The 19,612-nt window shown below is 35.9% G+C and overlaps 1 long non-coding RNA gene across 1 annotated transcript; it reads right to left on the reverse strand.

Annotated features, from left to right (window-relative positions):
• Positions 1 to 1,563: 1,563 nt before the first annotated feature.
• On the reverse strand, positions 1,564 to 19,084 carry LOC109617554 (uncharacterized). The gene is made up of 5 exons (XR_010712654.1): positions 18,944 to 19,084; positions 17,712 to 17,803; positions 3,577 to 3,679; positions 1,804 to 1,939; positions 1,564 to 1,687 (listed from the first exon to the last, which is right to left on the reverse strand). It is a non-coding gene; the product is annotated as an uncharacterized lncRNA (long non-coding RNA).
• Positions 19,085 to 19,612: the final 528 nt, after the last annotated feature.

Consider the following 19,612-nt stretch of genomic DNA (forward strand, 5'->3'; position numbering starts at 1 on the left):
GGTTCTTAAGTCAGGCCGCCGAAATGGAATTTGGCATAAGTAGAGGAATGCTAAATTTAATCAAAGACAGGACAACTGATTAACTGTTTAAAACTTCTTACCCCTTTAATGATGGTCTTCCTTGGAATATGTAGACGAGAAGCTTAAAGTCGAGGCATCCGGAACTGGTAATCAAAAAGCCGGAAAAGCTGTCCACAGCTAGTTCCAGGATGCTGAACCGGAGGTTGTGTCAATGTATTTCAGGGTTCTTGACCAGTTTGCGACAGTCTTCCTCTACATGACAAACCAGAGTGTATTTAGAACTGTGATGAGAAATTTTCCAGTTGGAACCTTCCCCTGTGTTTGTCTGTACCAGAAAAGGATTTTGTTCCCTTCCTAGCCGCATCTTTATTTCGCGGGAGGGCTTTTCTGTTCTCGCTTCTATTAATGAACTTGATGCACGGATGCATCCCATGGTTGTTGCAAAAGGAAAGACGAGACAAAGTCTGGAGTCCTTTCAACAGCTGATGGTCCTCCGGATATTGTCTGTACATTCTTGAAAAAAGGCGTAGATGACTAATGCTGTTGCAATTAGGAAGCAGTGATTTAGGGAGTTTTTTGCTCAGTCAATAAGCTAAAGTCCAAACTGTAAGGAAGCTTAATTTACCAATCATCATGGACCTTGAAAATGCTGTTGCATCTGGCAGAAACAAGGGCATTAGGGCCAACAATGGAACCCAAGCAAACTCCATCCTCAAGGCCAAGAAGACATATAAAAAGCTTTATTTCATCCACTTGCTATGTGACGTGTGTACGTCTCTATCTTCCTTGACGAGAACCTTTGAGAGAGAAGAGGTTGATTTGTCCATCATATAACCCAGGGTGTCAGACACCATTACTGCTCTGAGGAAGATGAAAGTTGTCCCTTTGACAAGCCGTGCTGCATCTGTAACTGAGAGGGCTGAGAAAAGAAGGGAAAAAACCCAAAGGAAAAGATAAAATCTACGAAAGAAACTGTATTGTGTTTAGTGTGTATGCAAGAGAATGATAGTGATATGAAAGGTGAGGCATGGGTGTATTTAAAATGTATCCCCATGTATGTTTTTATGAAAAAACAATGTAATTCCTTCTGTCCAATTAGCCCACTCGTGGTTATCAGATTAAACTTATTAAAAAATAATTGATGGATTTGTATATATTTGACACTAATTATAATCATTAAAACATGCTTTTGACTGGATCTAGAGGCCTTAGTGTGCTTATTCGTGTATTATCGAACATGTTTCGTGGTGTTTAAATGTGCGTGGGGGTCACGAAAAGTCCCTATGATACATTAAAACTATTCCGGAATGTTCGTTGAAAGGATTGCTATATAACATTACTACCTGCACATGGTAAATGGTGAGCATTTCCGAAAAACACACAGTAGTTCTTTCCCCTACATGTAAAAGCGAAGTAGAATATTTATTGTGTCAACATAATTCGAGTATCATAATTCAAAATATTTTGCATAATTTGAAATTATATTATTCAATATGATTAATTTAGAATTAAGCAATTTATTTCCACTTTTTGTTTAAAAAAAAACATACATCAACTTTGAACGAAGAGTTGACGAAAACGAAATTTACTTCGTCCCTGTACATGTTTATTTTTAATCTTCCGTAACCATAGAAATGTTCTTTTTCTGTTATTTTCTGCATGTTATCTGGAAAATGAAGAAAAAATAATAATCAATAAAAAAAAGAATATTAAGATAAGTAAATCACTCAGCTACACAAATACAACTTACATAATTACATGACGTATATAAATTTTACTTACTGTTTCTTAATACATCATGTTTTTATTAGGTACTAAAACATGCAGTCCAGGTCCATTCTTTCTATGGGGGGAATATCGTCCCAAGGCCGAGTGTATTGACAGGAATTTGTGCTCATAATAGCGCCATTATAAAATCCTATAAGAGTATTGTATTATCATTTTCAATTAAAACTTTCTCTATAAAATTATATTGATCACTACGATTATATTTGTTACAAATGGTATTAGAGGTGCATTTACAATTACCACTACTATTATATTTGGTTTTATTCTTGAGATTGTTTTATTTCATAACATTGTATACAATTTAATAATCAACAATTACGTTATTGTTTACAGTGCTGCTATTCTGAAAGTTGGCAAGGATAGGATAGGATAGGATGCAGGATGCACGATACATGATAGAAATATAAAAGTTAAGTTCTATCCTATCCTATCCTATCCTGCATCCTGTAGCCAATCAGATTCGAGTATAAATTTCAGAGTTATTTTGCGAAACGAAAATTGGCTGAACAATGTATTTTCTATGTCATTTTAATACGTTTTACAAGTTAAACCATTTAAGAATAATTATCATATCAAGAACGCGGTGCATAACATTGATGCGCGCTAAAACGTCGGCGCTATATCTTTGTCAATTCGTACGCAAGTACGGAGTTACTGCGAGAATTCGATGCAACATTTGACAACGTCAGAAACAGATTTCTGTATTTACTTCATTTAAAGTCTACAAAGTAATAAAAGCTTGAATTTATAAACGACCAATTAGGCATTCTAAAAGATAAACATCTATACAAGAAACAGAAATTGCTTCACGTTTCATATAATTTCTTCGATGCCTAATAACAGGTACGCATATTTCTGTCCGATATTAACCTGAACATACCGAATTATTAAATGTTAGCTAGCTATAAATGCTTAAGAGTTTATACTTTAAAAAGAACTCCGAGTGGTTTAACTATAAACGATATAAACTTCCTAAAGGAATTATTTATTTCCAGATCGTGTTTTCATTTATCGCCGAACTAATCGCTCGAATAATGATAATTACGCTCAGTTATACGTGATAAGAAAATAATTTGATAAAAATATGTAACTAAACAGTTCCTCAATAAGTGCATCGAAGTTACTTATCTGTTTTTATGCATAAATATAATAAAATCAAAAACAGAATTGTGCTAACTTGTTTGTAGTACTAGCAAGAGTTATTGCTCTTTGCTTCGTATCATTTTTGTGAGTCATCATCCCTTGGCGGAAGTTCATTTTTAGCCTTTCCTTTTCCCAGAAAAACACTCCATAAACGGAGTTATTTTTGTGTATTTCTGCACGACTTTAGAACAATTTACCATATGCTCCATGCTTGTCACCTCACCATTTATTTACCAAATGATCATAGACATTCTCTACCCAACATATGAAATAAAACAGTATAAATTGTGAAGTCTTGGTTTGCTTGGTATACGTGGCACTAAAAGAATCGCTTACCTGTTTGTTTACGTTATTGTGTCCATCCCGCGTACGATTTAATTTTACCGTAGCACAGGTAAGTAAGTTATCCCGCTCGAAGAAAATTCGGTTTAAAGATGTAATTATTCATTTTGATTACTACATTAATTGATAAAATCATTTTATTCTTTAATTTCGTTTCATTTAACTTGCTTTCCTATATTTTGAAGGTATAGGATAGGATAAATCTAAAATTGCAGGATAGGATATAGGATAGGATAGTTTTGTCAACTTTTACGATAGCAGCACTGTAACTACAATCATTACCGGAAATGACGTATAGTCTTTGGTTCAAACGTATTCCACAGAGGTGGCCACCTATATAGGCCCGTACTTGAACAAAGGAAAACCGTTGTATAGGTCGATTTGCCTGTTTGTAAATTTGCGAAATTAGAAGCTACAAATATGTATTGTTTTGTATGTTGAACCTTGAATTAATTGAAGTCATCAGCGTAAATAAAAACTGCTGTATTGTTTTGGGGTTGTTTTTGTTGACAAGATGATAACCTGCGTAAGCGCAAGAGAAAAGTTTGCTGAAAAAAATTGAAAGACAACGACCGCATTTAATTATTCAAGATTTGTCAAATCCTACAGACCGTGAAGTGTGCTACTGTAAAGGAAACATACAGTGTCGTGCAAAAAACGAACCGTACAGTTCCGAATTGAACCGTACCGTGAAAGAAGCAGAAGGATAAAACGTACGCTCAACTAGGACCTTGGGTCCCCGAAAATAGTTCTCCAAAATGAGTGTATTAATGAGCACTTATGGAACTCTTTTACAAGTGAAGATAAGAATGTAAATCTACTTTCTTTTTTTCTATATCCATAGGGAGACCACAGGTCACCTTACGTCCTAAAACAATGTCGTAATCATTTTGTTAATCAATACGGTTACAAAAGTTACCTAACATCTGCCTAGTGTTAGTTTTACAATATTGAGATTCATCAGAAGTGATCCACTGTAGGGAGACCAGGGGTCACCTTATGTGTAATATCAATGGGGAGATATCATCCGGTTATCTTATGACAATTTACAAGATTAATATTTACTGGAAGTCAGTCATTTTAGAGAGACAGGGGGTTAAATTTAGTGGAATGTTCGTTCGAGACCAGAGGTTACCTTAGGTCCTATATATGAAGAGAGAAAAATAATTTTGGTAATCAATAGAGCAGGTGTCACGTTAAGTGAAATATTCATAATATGCCTGGAGGTCATATTATAATAGGACCTATGAATTCTATTAATCTATAGGGAAATTAGAGGCCCAAGCACGTAGCATCGGGAGGGGGGGGGGGGGGCTTCCCCCCAGTCCCCCACGGATTAGGATTTTGAAGACTTTGGGGGATTTTTTTTTTTGCTTGTCACGATTTTTGAAGATTTTTTGGATGAGTCTGCCCCCCCCCCCCACTTTAAAAAAACTAAAAAACGATGCTACGTGCCTAAGGTCACCTTTATAGATTTTTAAGGATACAGATTCACCAGAAGCCATTCACTGTAGAGAAACAAGGGATCATTATAAATAGGTGATCAATAGAGATCACCTTAGGTCCTGAATCAAGTGTTGTTATAATTTTGGTAATATATTGGAAGACCAAGTTCACCAAATGCCATTTTTAAAGATGGATAATCACTAAAAGTTCGCCACTGTAGGATACTACCTTAACCATAAGTGGAACTTCAGTAAGGAAAGCCAACGTCACCTAAGGCCCTAAATCAATGAAATGAAACTGTTTATTTATGCTTAAAATATAAATTAAAAGATAGACAAATCAGGTTTACAATTTTTTTTACTCGTATATTGAACCTATGTAAACAAAAACTGGGCACGGGCGTTGTTTACATTACAAAGAATTCTCAGCTCTGTATCTTGCTTTCAACTCCACGAATGACTCTCAAATTTATTTGATCATTGGTAATGCATGTCTAAAGCATTCTAAAAAATAAATATAAAAAAATAGAATTTGACGAAAATCGTGACCATCCCCCTTTAATTGAAATATGCCTAGGGGGACCAGAGGTAACCTAGGTTAATTTATTCACTGTTGTATTAATTCTTTATCTCAAAACGGAGATCTCAGGTCATCTTATGTCATATTACAGGATGGCGAGTCACCAGTTATCCACTGCAGGGTGCCCACAGGTCACCTTATATCATTTTACACAATGGAGAGTCACTCACTGGTCCTCCGCTGTAGGGTGACCAGGGGTCCCCGTATGTCGTTTTACACAATAAATAATTGAAATATGCCTAGGGGGACCAGAGGTAACCTACGTTTTTTTTACTACGCTGTTGTATTAATTCTTTATATCAATACGGAAACCTCGGGTCACCTTATGTCATATAACAGGATGAAGAGTCAACAGTAATCCACTGCAGGGTGCCCACATGTCATCTTATAACATTATACACAATGGAGAGTCAACGGTCAACCACTGTAGGGTGAACAGGGGTCCCCGTATGTCAATTTACACAATGGAGAGTCACTTATCATCCTCAAGAGGATGACCGATGATACTCCATGGCGTAAAATGATCTAAGGTGACAACTGGTCACCCTACAGAGGATGACCGGTGACTCTCTATCGTGTACAATGACATAAGGTGACCCCTGTTCACCCTACAGTGGATGACCAGTGTTTCTCCATCGTGTAAAATGACATAAGGTGACACCTGGTCTCCCTGCAGTGGATGACCGGTGACTCTCAATTGTGTGAAATTACATAAGGGGGCACGTGGGCACCCTTCAGTGGATGACTGGTGACTCTCCATCATGCAAAATGACATACGGGGACCCCTGGTCACCCTACAAAGGACGACCGGTGACTCTGCATCGTGTTAAATGACATACGGAGACCCCTGGTCACCCTGCAGTGGACGACCGTTGACTGTTCATTGTGTAAAATGACATAAGGTGACCACTGGTCACCCTGCAGTGGACTACCGGTGACTCTCCAAATTGTAAAATGACATGAAGTGACTCCTGGCCACCCTGTATAGGATAACCGATGACTCTCCATCGTGTAAAATAATATAAGGTGACCCCTGGTCATCCTACAGTGAAAGGCCGGTGACTCTCCATCATGTAAAATGACATACGTGGACCCCTGGTCACCTTACACCCTGGTTACTCCTGGTCACACTACAGAGGGTGACCGGTGACACTTCATTGTGTAAAATGATATAAGATGACCCCTGGTCACCCTACAGTGAATTACCGGTGACTCTCAACCGTGTAAAATGACATACGGGGACCCCTGGTAACTCTGCAGTGGATGACCGGTGACTCTCCAACGTGTTAAAGGATATAAGGTGACCCCTGGTCACCCTACAGTGGATGACCGGTGACACTCCATTGTGTAAAATGACATACGGGGACCCCTGGTCACCTACAGTAGTTGGGCGGTGACTCTCCATCGTGTAAAATGATAAGGTGACCCCTGCTCATTCTACAGTGGATGACCGGTGACTCTCCAAAATGATATAAGGTGACCTGTGGGCACCCTGCAGTGGATTACTGGTGACTCTCCATCCTGTTATATGACATAAGGTGAGCCGAGATCTCCGTAATGATATAAAGAATTAATACAACAGTGATAAAATAACTTAGCTTAGGTTACCTCTGGTCCCCCTAGGCATATTTCAATTATTCATTGTGTAAAATGACATACGGGGACCCCTGGTCACCCTACAGTGGTTGACCAGTGAGTGACTCTCCATTGTGTAAAATGATATATGGTAACTCTCCATTGTGCAAAATAACATAAGGTGACCCGTGGGTACCCTTCAATGGATGACTGGTGACTCCCCATTCTGTAAAATGACATAAGGTTACCTCTGGTCACCCTACAGTAAATGACCGGTGACTCTCTTTATTTTGAAATGACATACGGGGACCCCTAGTCACTCTACAATGGATGACCGGTCACTCTCCATCGTGTAAAAGAACATAAGGTTCACATAATCATAACGACATTTGTGTGGGAAATACAGGTAAGGAGGCGAATTCTCTTTCTCTCATGATATTTATGTTAAGGTGACCCCCTGGTCACCCTACTGTGGAAGACCGCTAACTCCCCATAGTGTAAAATGACTTAAGGTGATCCCTGGTCACCCTACTGTGGAAACCGGTAACTTTCCATTGTGCAAAATGACATAAGGTGACCCGTGGACACCCTTCAGTGGATGACTAATTAATGACTCGCTATCCTGTAAAGTGACATAAGGTGACCCATGGTCACCCTAGAGTAGATGACCGGTGACTCTCACCTTATGTCATATAACATGATGGTGAGTCACCAGTAATCCACAGTAGGGTGCTCATAGGTCACCTTATATCATTTTGGAGAGTCATCGGTCATCCTCTGTAGGGTGACGACCAGGGGTCCCCGTATATCATTTTACACGATGGACAGTCACCGGTCATTCACTGTAGGATGACCAGGGGTCATCTTTTATTATTTTACACAATGGAGAGGCATCGGTTATCCTCTGCAGGGTGGCAAGGAGTCACTTTATGTCATTTTACAATTTGGAGATTCACCGGCCGTCCACTGCAGGGTGACCAGTGGTCACCTTATGTCATTTTACACGATGGAGAGTGAACGGTCATCCACTGTAGGGTGACTAGGGGTCCCCTAATGTCATTTTACAATATAGAGAGTCACCAGTCATCCACTGAAAGGTGACCACGGGTCACCTTATGTCAATTTACACTATTAAGAGTCATTGGTCATCCATTGTAGGGTGACCAAGGGTCCCCTTATGTCATTTTACAGGATTGAGAGCTACCGGTCATCCACTGTAGTAATTGAAATATCATGAGAGAAAGAGAAGTCACCTCCTTACATGTATTTCCTACTCAAATGTCGTAGTGATTTTGTAAATCAATACGGAAACTGGAGGTCGGCAGATGCATCTTGCAGATGGAGATTAATCAGTCTTTATCCATTCTTTGACTACCTGGTGTTACCTCAGATGATTTTACAAGATGGAGATTCACTAAGGTTATTCACGGTAGGGTGACCAGGGGTCACCTTAAGTAAAAAATCGATATGGGGACCAGAGGTCACCAATAGTTTTAGATTGACGTTGCAATTCTTTGATTCAATATGGAGACCTGAGTTTTAACAAAATATCAATATACAAGGTAAAGATTTACCAAAACCATCTACAGTGGGAAGACCAGGGATCACCCTAAGTGAATATCTTAAAGGTTACCAGACGTCAACCTAGGTCTAAAGACAATGTAGTTTTAATTTTCTTAAAATGACATGAAGTCCAGATGTCAACGTATGTCATTTACAGAAACACCCATAAGGAGACCAGAGGTCATTTCATGTCCCCTATTGATCATTTTCCTTATCTAAAGGGAGACCAGAGGTCACCTTATGTCATTTACATGATAGGTACTCGGCCATGGTAGGGAGATCAGGGGTCACCTGAAGTGAAAATATGCACAAGGAGACCAGATGTCACCTCAGGTCCTTCATCAATAAAATAATTTTAATATAGAAACGATCAGCTTATGTCATAACAAGATGGATATCCCTAGAAGCCATCCACTAAAGGTCACCTTTGGAAAGCGATGTCTGTCGTTATAATTTTGTCCATTAATAACGGAAATCAGGGGTCACCTAATGTCATATTACAAGATGTAGATTCAAATAAGTCATTTACTGTAGGGATAGCAGAGGTCACATTTAGTAAAATATCCATGAGGAGCCCTGAGGTCCCCTTATGTCCTACAACAATGGAGCAATAATTTTGTTTATCAATAGGAGACCAGAGGTCCCCAAATGTCATTAAACAAGATGTATACTCACTAAATGTCATCCATTTGTTAGATCATGGGTCAGCTTGAATGGAATTTCAAGATGATAGGTCCCGATATGTCCTAAATCAATGTAATAGTTTGATGATAAATACGAACACCAGATGTCACCTTCTTTTCCAAGATAGACATTTACCTTAAGTCATTTACTGTAGAGAAACCAAGTGGTAATTATAAGAGGACTATCTAAAAGGAATTTAGAGGTCACCTTAGCTTCAAAAAGGTTTAGATTTAATTCAAAGATTAATACGTTAACCAGAGGTCAGATAATGTCATTTTAAAAGATGGAGATTCCCAAAAAGCCATCCTCTGTAGGAAAACCAAAGGTCACCTTTGGTATTCGATCTATGTCGTTATATTTTTGTTAACTAATAACGAAGACCAGAGGTCACTTAATGTAATTTTACAAGATGGAGATTCAAAAAAGTCATCTACTGTAGGGGACCCAAGGGTCACCTTAGGTGAAATATCCAAAAGGAGACCATAGGTCACCTTATGATCTAAATTGATGTAGTAATTATTAATTCTGTAAATTAATACGGTGATCAGAGATCCGTTAATGTTATTTTACAAGATGAGGAATCATAAAATATCATCTATTGTAGGTAAACCAGAGTTCGTTTTAGGTCTTGGATATGTGTCGTAATAATTTTGTTAATTGAGATCAGAGGTCACCTTATTTCATTTTATAAGGTGGAGATACAAAAGTAATCCACTGTAGAGAGACCAAAGTAATCCACGGTAGAGAGACTAGGGATAAAATTTTATGAATTATCAATAAGGAGATGAGAGGTCACCATTAGACCTAAATTATTGTAGTAAATTGTTCATCAATACAAAGACCAGATGCCGCCTTCTTTTACAAGATGGAGAATTACCGTGCAGAATTCATCCACTGTAAAGACACCAATGTCTATTAGGAGACCAGAGGTCACCTTAGCTTCTAAATCAATGTAATATTTAGAAAATCAATACGGATACCAGAGGTTGTCTTATGTCTTTTTAAAAGACGAAAATCATGCACTTTATTTATATTGTTTATTAGGAAGAACATAATTGTTAGAGGGAACAGGTGTCACATAAAGATGATAATAAATACGTAAACCAGAGTTCGCCATATATTGTACATCATTGGGGAGACCAGAGATTGCATAACTTATAAGGAGACAACAGGTTAAAAATGTGGTGTGTGAAAAATTATACTCTGATCTACTGAACAAAAAAGTTCAGACTTTTATTTTATAAATAAGCAAAAACGGTACACGTTTCGATCACATTTATTCCTTATTTTTTGTCGTCAAAGGAAGTTAGGGGGGGGGGGGGTTAAAGAGGTGACGATTTGCTCGTCTTCATTTTTTTCTCAGATGCATTTCACAGTAGGTCCGCATTAACTATGTTTATTTTTGCAATTCAAATATATTTTTTTAAATTTGATGAGTAAAAATCAATCCAGTCCAGGGAAGTGGTAGGTGGAGCGGGGAGTGGTGAACTCCAACCCTCAAGCAACACCTGTAGACAGGGGAACTTTAGTTAGAACACAAATTTGATGTCATTCCTTTGTTGCAGCAGACTAATTTTAGTGAGCTTCTTAAAATAAGACCGTGACTCGTGGTTACAGTACTGATATCCTTCAAAATCAGACTGTCTCAGGTAAATCAACAATGAAATTCAATAGCAGTGTTTTAAGTACGATGTATGCCGAAAACAGCTCTGTATGAAAAAAAATATCACACAGTTCTCATCACTAACGGGCTCGAAAATGTCAGATATTTTTTATACAAACCTGTTTTGGCATGCATCCATTACGGAAACCAGTTACATCTAATGTAATTCATTATCAAATCATTTTACCATTATATTAAAGTATCAGTGAAAAGTCTATGGGTTGGTGGCTGGGGGGAGGGGGGGGGGGGGCAAAACTACATCTTTCTACAGGCTACACCTACGTATACAGAGTAAAAAGGTGAAGTACTTTGTTATTTTAATGAGGAGGATTTTGTGTTACATTTAATTTATCCTTAGGGGGACCACAGGTCACCTTATGTCTATATAACGTATATCATATATCTTTCAAATAACAGTCTATGTTGAAATTTTTATCCTCTATAGTGTATTTCCAATACTTAGAGGGTTATTCTTAAAAAAAAAAAAATACATTTCTGCCTGTTGTATATCATTTCTAAAGGCTAAGTAGTGGTACTAGTTCTTCTACTTTCACTTTGCGGTTGTAATGCACTACATTTTGTAGCGGAGTGCACAGAATTGGTAGTTGTGAATAAGCAGGTGACCTGGGGTCCTAGTTGAGCGTACGTTTTATCCTCCTGCGTGAAAGAAACGAACAGTACCGTTCTCAAATCGAACCGTACCCTTCAAAAAAACGAAACGTGCAGTTCAAAAGACGAACATGACCGTGCAAAAAGAGTGAAATGAAAATTCATGCCAGGCCCGATCTAACACGACAAAAAACGCGCACATGTACAGTACCGAGCAATAAGCGTGCAACTTCCATCTACTGCTTGATTGGAATCAAGTTAAGTCGTACCCAACCCGACTCGCACCCAAACCAACTCGTACCCAAATATTTGAGTACGACTTCACTAGTCAACTCGTACCCACGGGAAAAATATATTTATACTAGGAAAATAAAATACAATAGTTTTCATTCATAGGTTATGTTTTTTATTTATGTTTTATTTAACTTTAAATTAACTTTGCCTGTTGCCTAATCCATTTGATTACTCAAAAAAATATGTTTTAATTATAAAACAATATCTAATATAGTGATTTACTTACCATTTTCTTGCAGGAAACACCTCTCTCTCGAACCATGTTGATCTTCCAAAAGTGATGAAAATGTGTGTTTCTTCTTAATTATGAGCAGCATGTTTATTTTGTGCTGACAAACTCATTGGTTGATCGGTTGAACGGAATCACATAAAGCAATTAATTTTAATTTTGATTGATGATAGTTAACCTGCTCATAATCATTCTTTGATCCGTCCGCATTCAAGTACAGAACTATAGTATACCAGATTTTTATAACAAATTCTTTTAGATTTGTTATACAATTCGCATATTAATGTTATCGATAATATACAAAACATAACAACATACGAATAAAAGCCATTCATTTTATTTTCCTAGTATAAGTATATTTTTCCCCGTGGGTACGAGTTGACTAGTGAAGTCGTACTCAAATATTTGGGTACGAGTTGGTTTGGGTGCGAGTCGGGTTGGGTACGACTTGACTGTAATTCGCTTGATTTACTACTGTTACTCGATGAAGATAGGCCCTTTTGCTGACAGATAATTTTAATATTATGCTTGGTTTTTGATAATGAATTAAAGAATGTATTCCTTAATTTTGCGGTGTTTTACATGTTAAATATAAACAACATTAATCAATTAGGCTTGATATTGGAATTTTAGGACCAGACTCTCTAAGCCATACCTGATCGTTGCAACCTAAAAATATTTAACAAGATACTTGTATTATAATGTTTCGTATTTTGGCGGTACAGTAAGCCTCATTAGGGGTAAAAATTACGTGTTTCTATTGTAAGCGAGATTTTATCAAAAAATCTCCTGTATGTTTGTTTCTGATATATGCAATGACAGGTTCCGGGTCATATAGCATTTTGCAAGTTGAGTCGGTTTTCAAGATGAGCCACTTCTTCAATATACGTTTTTTTTATCCTTTGGACGCGGGGGTTGAATTTTGTATCTTTTCAATTTTATTATGATGCAACCATAAGGTGTGATTAAAAGGTTCTAATCTTTCAATATCAAGTATGGTTGATTGTCGTTGTTCAATTTTATCATCCGTGTCCTGTATACAATCTCTAGGTGAGTAATTTAGTAAACGAAATGTATTATGCATATCAAAACAATTACTATAGAATGATGTTCCATAAATAAATGTCAACTTACACCCCGCCAATCGGACATATAGAATGACCGTCACTATACAAGAACATAATTCAATCAATTACCAGTAAGTGGTACATGATTCTAACATGAACATATGTTGCTGTTTTACATTTAAAACTTCTGCAAAATCACATGCACACAATGAAGAGCTGACACGTGTCCATCAAAGGATAAATATTTCTTGGTCATTTAAAGCTATGGATTGATTGTTATACCCCCGATCCGAAGGAGAGGGGGTATACTGTTTTACCCTTGTGTGTGTGTCTGTCTGTCCGTTCGTTACAAAAATTTCTGTCGCATTTATCTCAGCAACTATTTATTGCAGATGCTTGAAATTTTTACACAGTGTTTGTTAAGGCATGCCATACCGTGGGATATATTTTTGTACCAATCGGACGTCAACTTCCTGTTAAATGACGACTTTTTTTATTTTTTAACCACAATTTTCAAACAAATTTTTGTCAAAGATTTCTCAGCAACTGTTTATCGCAGATGCTTGAAATTTTTACACAGTATTTGTATAGGCATGCCATATCGTGGGATGTATTTTTGTATCAATCGGACGTCAACTTCCTGTTAAATGATGACTGTTTATTTTTAACCAAAATTTTCAATTAATTTTTTGTCAAAGAATTCTCAGCAAATGTTTATTGCAGATGCTTGAATTTTTTACACAGTATTTGTATAGGCATGCTTTTTCGTGGGATGTATTTTTGTACCAATCAGACGTCAACTTCCTGTTAAATGAGTACTTCGTTTATTTTTAGCCAAAATTTTCAAAACAAATTTCCATCAAAGAACCTCAGCAACTGTTTATTTTTACAAAGTGTTTGTTAAGGCATGCCATATCGTGGGATATATTTTTGAACCATTTGGACGTCAACTTCCTGTTAAATGAGTACCAGCACTTTGTTTATTATAGCCAAAATTTTCAAACAAATTATCGCCAAAGATTTCTCAGCAGCGATTTATCGCAGATGCTTGAAATTTTAACACACTCTTTGTTTAGGCATGCCATATTGTGGGATGTTTTTCTGTACCAATTGGATGCCAGCTTTCTGTTAAATGTCGACTTTGCTTATTTTGCATATTCACATCAGAGCGGGGGTATCACTAGTGAGCATTGGCTCACAGATATCTTGTTTAAATCTACATTGTATAATATCTTTAAAGAAATTTGTTGTATGTACATGTATAATTATATGTATTAACGCAATTAACAAAACCATATTTTGACTATTCTCCCGATGTAATATCAGGTTAGAGAAGCGATGACGGGTAAGGTGTGACCTGTTTATACGAATAAGTGCAGGAATACAGAATCAATTATTGAATTAATAAAAATCCGCCTGTCGAGTAATTTTACTACGGTTAATTATTCTTGAAATTTCAGGAGTGAAATACAATTTTTCTTTCTTATCTAATTAATTTTCCGTGGTTTTTTTTTTATTGTTTATTCGTTAGCAGAATTTCGACCAAATAAATAAAGAACTTTTTTTTTACGTTACAAATAAAAGATTAGGTAGATGGTGTTAATAACAAACTGTCATAATATGAATGAAGAAACAGAGAGATGCTTTTCAAATTACAACTGGCCAAAACTCATCGGATAAAAGACAGAGCGATATTTTAGCATTTTAAATGAAATAGAAATATTTGCAGAACGCGAATACTAGTATGGAAGTAGAAAGATGTGGAAAATGATCAACAGGCCGAAATTTAAAAATAAATCACACTAAATTAAACAAAAAAGAAATATCGAAGTAAAGTAAAACCCGTTCTCCTAAGTAATTATTAGTCCCCTACCGGTTTCACCGGAGGGGACTATAGCTTTCCTCTGCGTCCGTCAGTCCGTCTGTCCGTCCGTCCGTCCGTCCGTCAGTCCGTCTGTCTGTCCCACTTCAGTTTTCCACACTTTTTTTCTTTATGCAATTGAGGAATAATATGAAACTTGCTGAACAGCTTCAAAATGTCAAACTACAGATCAAGTTTACACTTTTGTAGCGTCTGATTGACATATTTTCGAGAAAATTAATTTTTTATATTCCAATTTTTTAATGTTCGGGTTCGTTATCGGGTTTGGTGTACATAACTGAATAAACGAGGTCAGTATGTAGTCAGTATACTGTGCGTTACTTGTACCATTCCTTTTCCTGTACCATTCCTTGTATCATTTCTAACAAACAAATGAATTCTATAAAATAGTGTCAAGCATTGATTTGTAAATTTAATCGGCAGGGTTTTTTTGTATTATTATTACAATCGGGTTCGTTGTCGGGTTGGGCTGTTTAACTGTTTGGTTTGATTCGGGGTACAGAAGACGGTAAGAAATGATATTGTGCATAACAGTGCATTGTTTTCACAAATTTTTACCAGCGAATACAGAATAGACTTGGCGCAATTACAGGAGATGAAATAAAGAGTATTATTTTACCTATTTCCTATTTAATTTCTATATCAACTATATAGTTTTAATTTCCTCTGTTCTTTTATCTCTGATTAAAGCATGACATCTCGTTTACAATAGCTCTGAAATAGTTGTGTGCTTGGAAGCTTTCATAGAATAATACAAACCGGTAGGGGACGTGTATTGCTTATGCAATACTCTCAGAATGCTTGTTTTAATAAGTACATTATTTTAAGTCAAAACAAATAATACTATTCAAACTGTCAACCGTCTCAAAAAGCCATAAAGCTTAACACAATTCAAAACAGAGCAAACATGGACCTCTAAATAGATAAGGGGTAGGATCTGGGGCTCGTAACATGTAGCCCGCTAAGATTTTGACTAAGTAGGGTCAGAAGTAGGACTTAGGCGGAATCTTAGGACCTACATAAGTGATATTAAGTATGTATTCTACTGTAACATAAAGCAAACTTAGCATTGTCCTGGTTATGTTAAAAAGTAAAAACGAATTATCCATTATTTTTATAGAATTTGAATGTATTGGTAATAATTCGTTATCTTAGGTTGATATATTTATTTATAGATACAAGTGCTTGGTATTGTTTGTTATCAGATGGAGTAGAAGTTAATGTACAGACACCCAAATATAAGGTGGCATCAGTGTAAATATATTTACCTACAATTTTCGTCGTTTTTAAACGTCCTATTTAAAATTTAACAGGTTTTGGGAATTTACATATGATATACAATATTATGATTACGTATATTGTAAACTGACTTACGTGTTTACAACCTATTCCGCACTTAACTTGCATACTATATGGAAAATGTTACAGCTCATTACAAACAATGCTTATGTTTATTTCAATTAAATCAAAACATTGATATAGGTGAATTTCAAGATAATACATTTGTTTAAATTATGTTATAAATACACTGTATTTACATGCTGAATTGAAATAATTAACAAATAAACTTCTACATTTGTTTAAAACAAACTTAATCCACCTCTTTCGGCAGTCTAAGTTTAGGGAAAATTGTCCTAGCTAAGCAGTCTTCTAGTTACGGAATTAGGTATAAGAATGTACTTAAGTCCTACTTAAGCACTGTCTTAGACTTAAGTTCTCTTTATGTTAGGAGTCCCATGTGCCTAGGAGTAGTAAGCATCACCTGCCGTGTTTCCATGTCGTGATCATAAAAGACGGAAGAAACCGTTCGAGATATAAATAATGGTCTAACAAGTATGAATAACGTCAGTCAACTTGTGTCTTAATGAAACATTGTACTTGCTGACAAGGTCATTGTATCGACCTTAAGAACTTGCGTACAATGATTTTGTTCCAATAATTTGTTTTTAGAAGCCTTACTCGTTTCAGAATTCGTTCGTATGTACAGCGAGCTCTTTCATAACGAAATAAGCAGGGGATGATCATAGTATATTGCTACATAAGTAAGGGAAGATGACTATTGAAAAATTTAAAATCATCACGTTTATCATAGCCTATAGTTTTATCGCTTGGTAACCTTAACGTCTAAAAATGGGTGAACGGATAAAAATTCTAATTTTATATATATAGAATGAAATTATACCTTATATAGATACAGAAAAAATGCTTCTCAAAATCACCATCTTGCTCAAGTCTATAGGACAAATTTAAGAAAGCGTTCAGGCCACACCCACCTCATTAATAAAGCACGCAAAACGTTCAGAAAACGTGCAGCTATTTTTTCAGCTAATTATAAGCGTACCGTGCAAGAAGCGAAAAGTACCGTTCACAAAACGAACCATACCGTTTACATATTGAAATGTAACGTGCGAAAAGTACCTTCCATAAAGCGTACCGAACCGAACCGTGCAACTGATGTGGTAGCCCTTTTCAGGGTTTGTACATTTCTGTGTGCTGTTTGGATCATTATCGAATAAATATATTCATTAACTGTATATGTACGTACTCACCATTAGAATTAATTTCATATCATTCCAAAGTGTCATTTTGATATGAATACCGAGTGATTTACATCATCCAAAGTCTGTGTACCAGCTAACATTTAGTTTTGCTTTCTTTGGGTAATTTATTGAAGAGGATTTCACAGTAATTCCATTTTAAGAAAAAATGCATTATCATCTCATGTGTTGAAATCTCAAAGTTGTAAGCAGTTTTGTTGCAGAGCTTTCGTAGTTAAGCAGCGAAATGCATTTATTCATATTTCATTTCCGAAAAGTTTTGACCTACCTTATACACCTGGTCAACAAAGACAGTATATATTCTTTCATCGTTTGGAGGGGTTCCGCGTGGCTGCATCCCGAGCACATAACCTCGGAAAGCTTAAAAATTTGACAAGTCATCAGACACTGAAGTTGAAAGGACAGCTCACTTGGAATATCTAATTGAATAAACACATGTAACAGCCCTTCACATACCAAATACATTTTATTTTAGGAAGACCCATTGTTTTGGAAACCTGTGTCAAACCAAACTTTTTTTTTTAATTTTAACAATTAAGGTCAGATGACATGGTCCTCAGTTTTATATAACTTTTTCCAGGAATTTGTTGATGGTTTACTACTATTTAAACAAGCTTTCTTGCAAAAAATTATGGTACCTTACCAGGCATTTCTGTAAAATACTAGATTATGCAATGTCCTATATAATTTTTTTGAAAATACACTTGAATTGCTGATATAAAAACAAATACATTTACAGCAGAGCAAAATTCACTATATTGGAACTCTATCTCGGCCAGGGTGTGGCATTGAACTCACGACCTCAAGAACCTATACGCTTCTGGCAGTGAGCGACCACGGTTCTAACCACTCGGCCATCTAGACAGACAACCTCAAACAATTAAATTTTAATCATTTTTAAAGTAATTATAAAATTAATATTTTTTTATTGGAACTCTTTATTATGAGGAGATACAAAAAAGATTCTCGAGGAACGTGTCGTCTGACCATAAAACAACCTATAAACAAACTAAGGAGGTCAAATTATTTATTTCTTTGCGTGTTTGTTTTCTTACAGTATATCCAAGGTCCAAAAATTCAACAGCAAAAGTTTAAAACAATAAATACTGATCTTGTAATTTATTAAATAATGCAGACAAACACATTCAATAAGATTATGATTTTAGAAAATCTGATAATAGTCGTTAAATTAATCTCATTGATTTTCTACAGAACGTTTACAAAAAACATTACATAAAATTTTTTTCTTCACACAACTTAACAAAAAATTTGAAAAAATAAGCCAATTTACCAAAAGCGGTTCAAACATATTTATTACTTAATGCTTTTTTTGTCAGAAAGAAAGGACCAAACACATTCCATCTTGAAATTAAAGGCATAGTTAGTTTCATTACCATAATTCCTTTAAATAATTATTAACTTTTAATTGAAAAGTTTATCATTAACAACCAGTTATGGCGTAAAATTTATTTATCAATTATGGAAGAAAATCAATCTTACAAAAATCCGAATTGCATCCGTTGGTTGGGATCATATCACATCTGCAACAATGAGCGTATCCCACACAAAGGGTTAAAACGGAAAACAAGATAACAACAGCCTTCATTCTTACGTACAGATGCCAGAACGATCTCAATAGATTCATATTTTATTGTTTTAAATACAGTCGACATCCATATAATTGGCTTTTTCTTGGAAAAATAGTTTAAAGCTTGTATGTTTCAGGTTTGATTGATAATTTTAGAAAATTTAAAGATTTTACAATGATTTATTACCATTTTGAAATCATATTAGAATTTTCAAGGAAAACTGAAAAGTAAAAGGAATGACGAAAATATTTTGACAAGCATTATGTTTCAAACTTAATTACTTGTATTTTGATAATGTGTACACAACATTCTGTCAAACAAACATCGTCTCTTGATAGGAATACATAATATTCTTTAAGGTGCCTCACTTAACCTTGAAATAGTTTCTCAACTCGGCAGAGTATTACTTGATTTTGATAGAAAGCATGATGGATAAGAATTTGTTTGTCAAAAAGGCGAAAAAATGTTCAATTTTAGATAAAAAATGATATTTTTCAAAAATGTCATTCAGTAAACATGAACAAAAGCTCCAGGTGGAGTCAAATTAATGATCTGCAGTTCACAAGCATAATACTTTAAC

This window comes from Magallana gigas, chromosome 4, assembly GCF_963853765.1.
Source record: "Magallana gigas chromosome 4, xbMagGiga1.1, whole genome shotgun sequence".
NCBI classification, from domain to species: domain Eukaryota; kingdom Metazoa; phylum Mollusca; class Bivalvia; order Ostreida; family Ostreidae; genus Magallana; species Magallana gigas.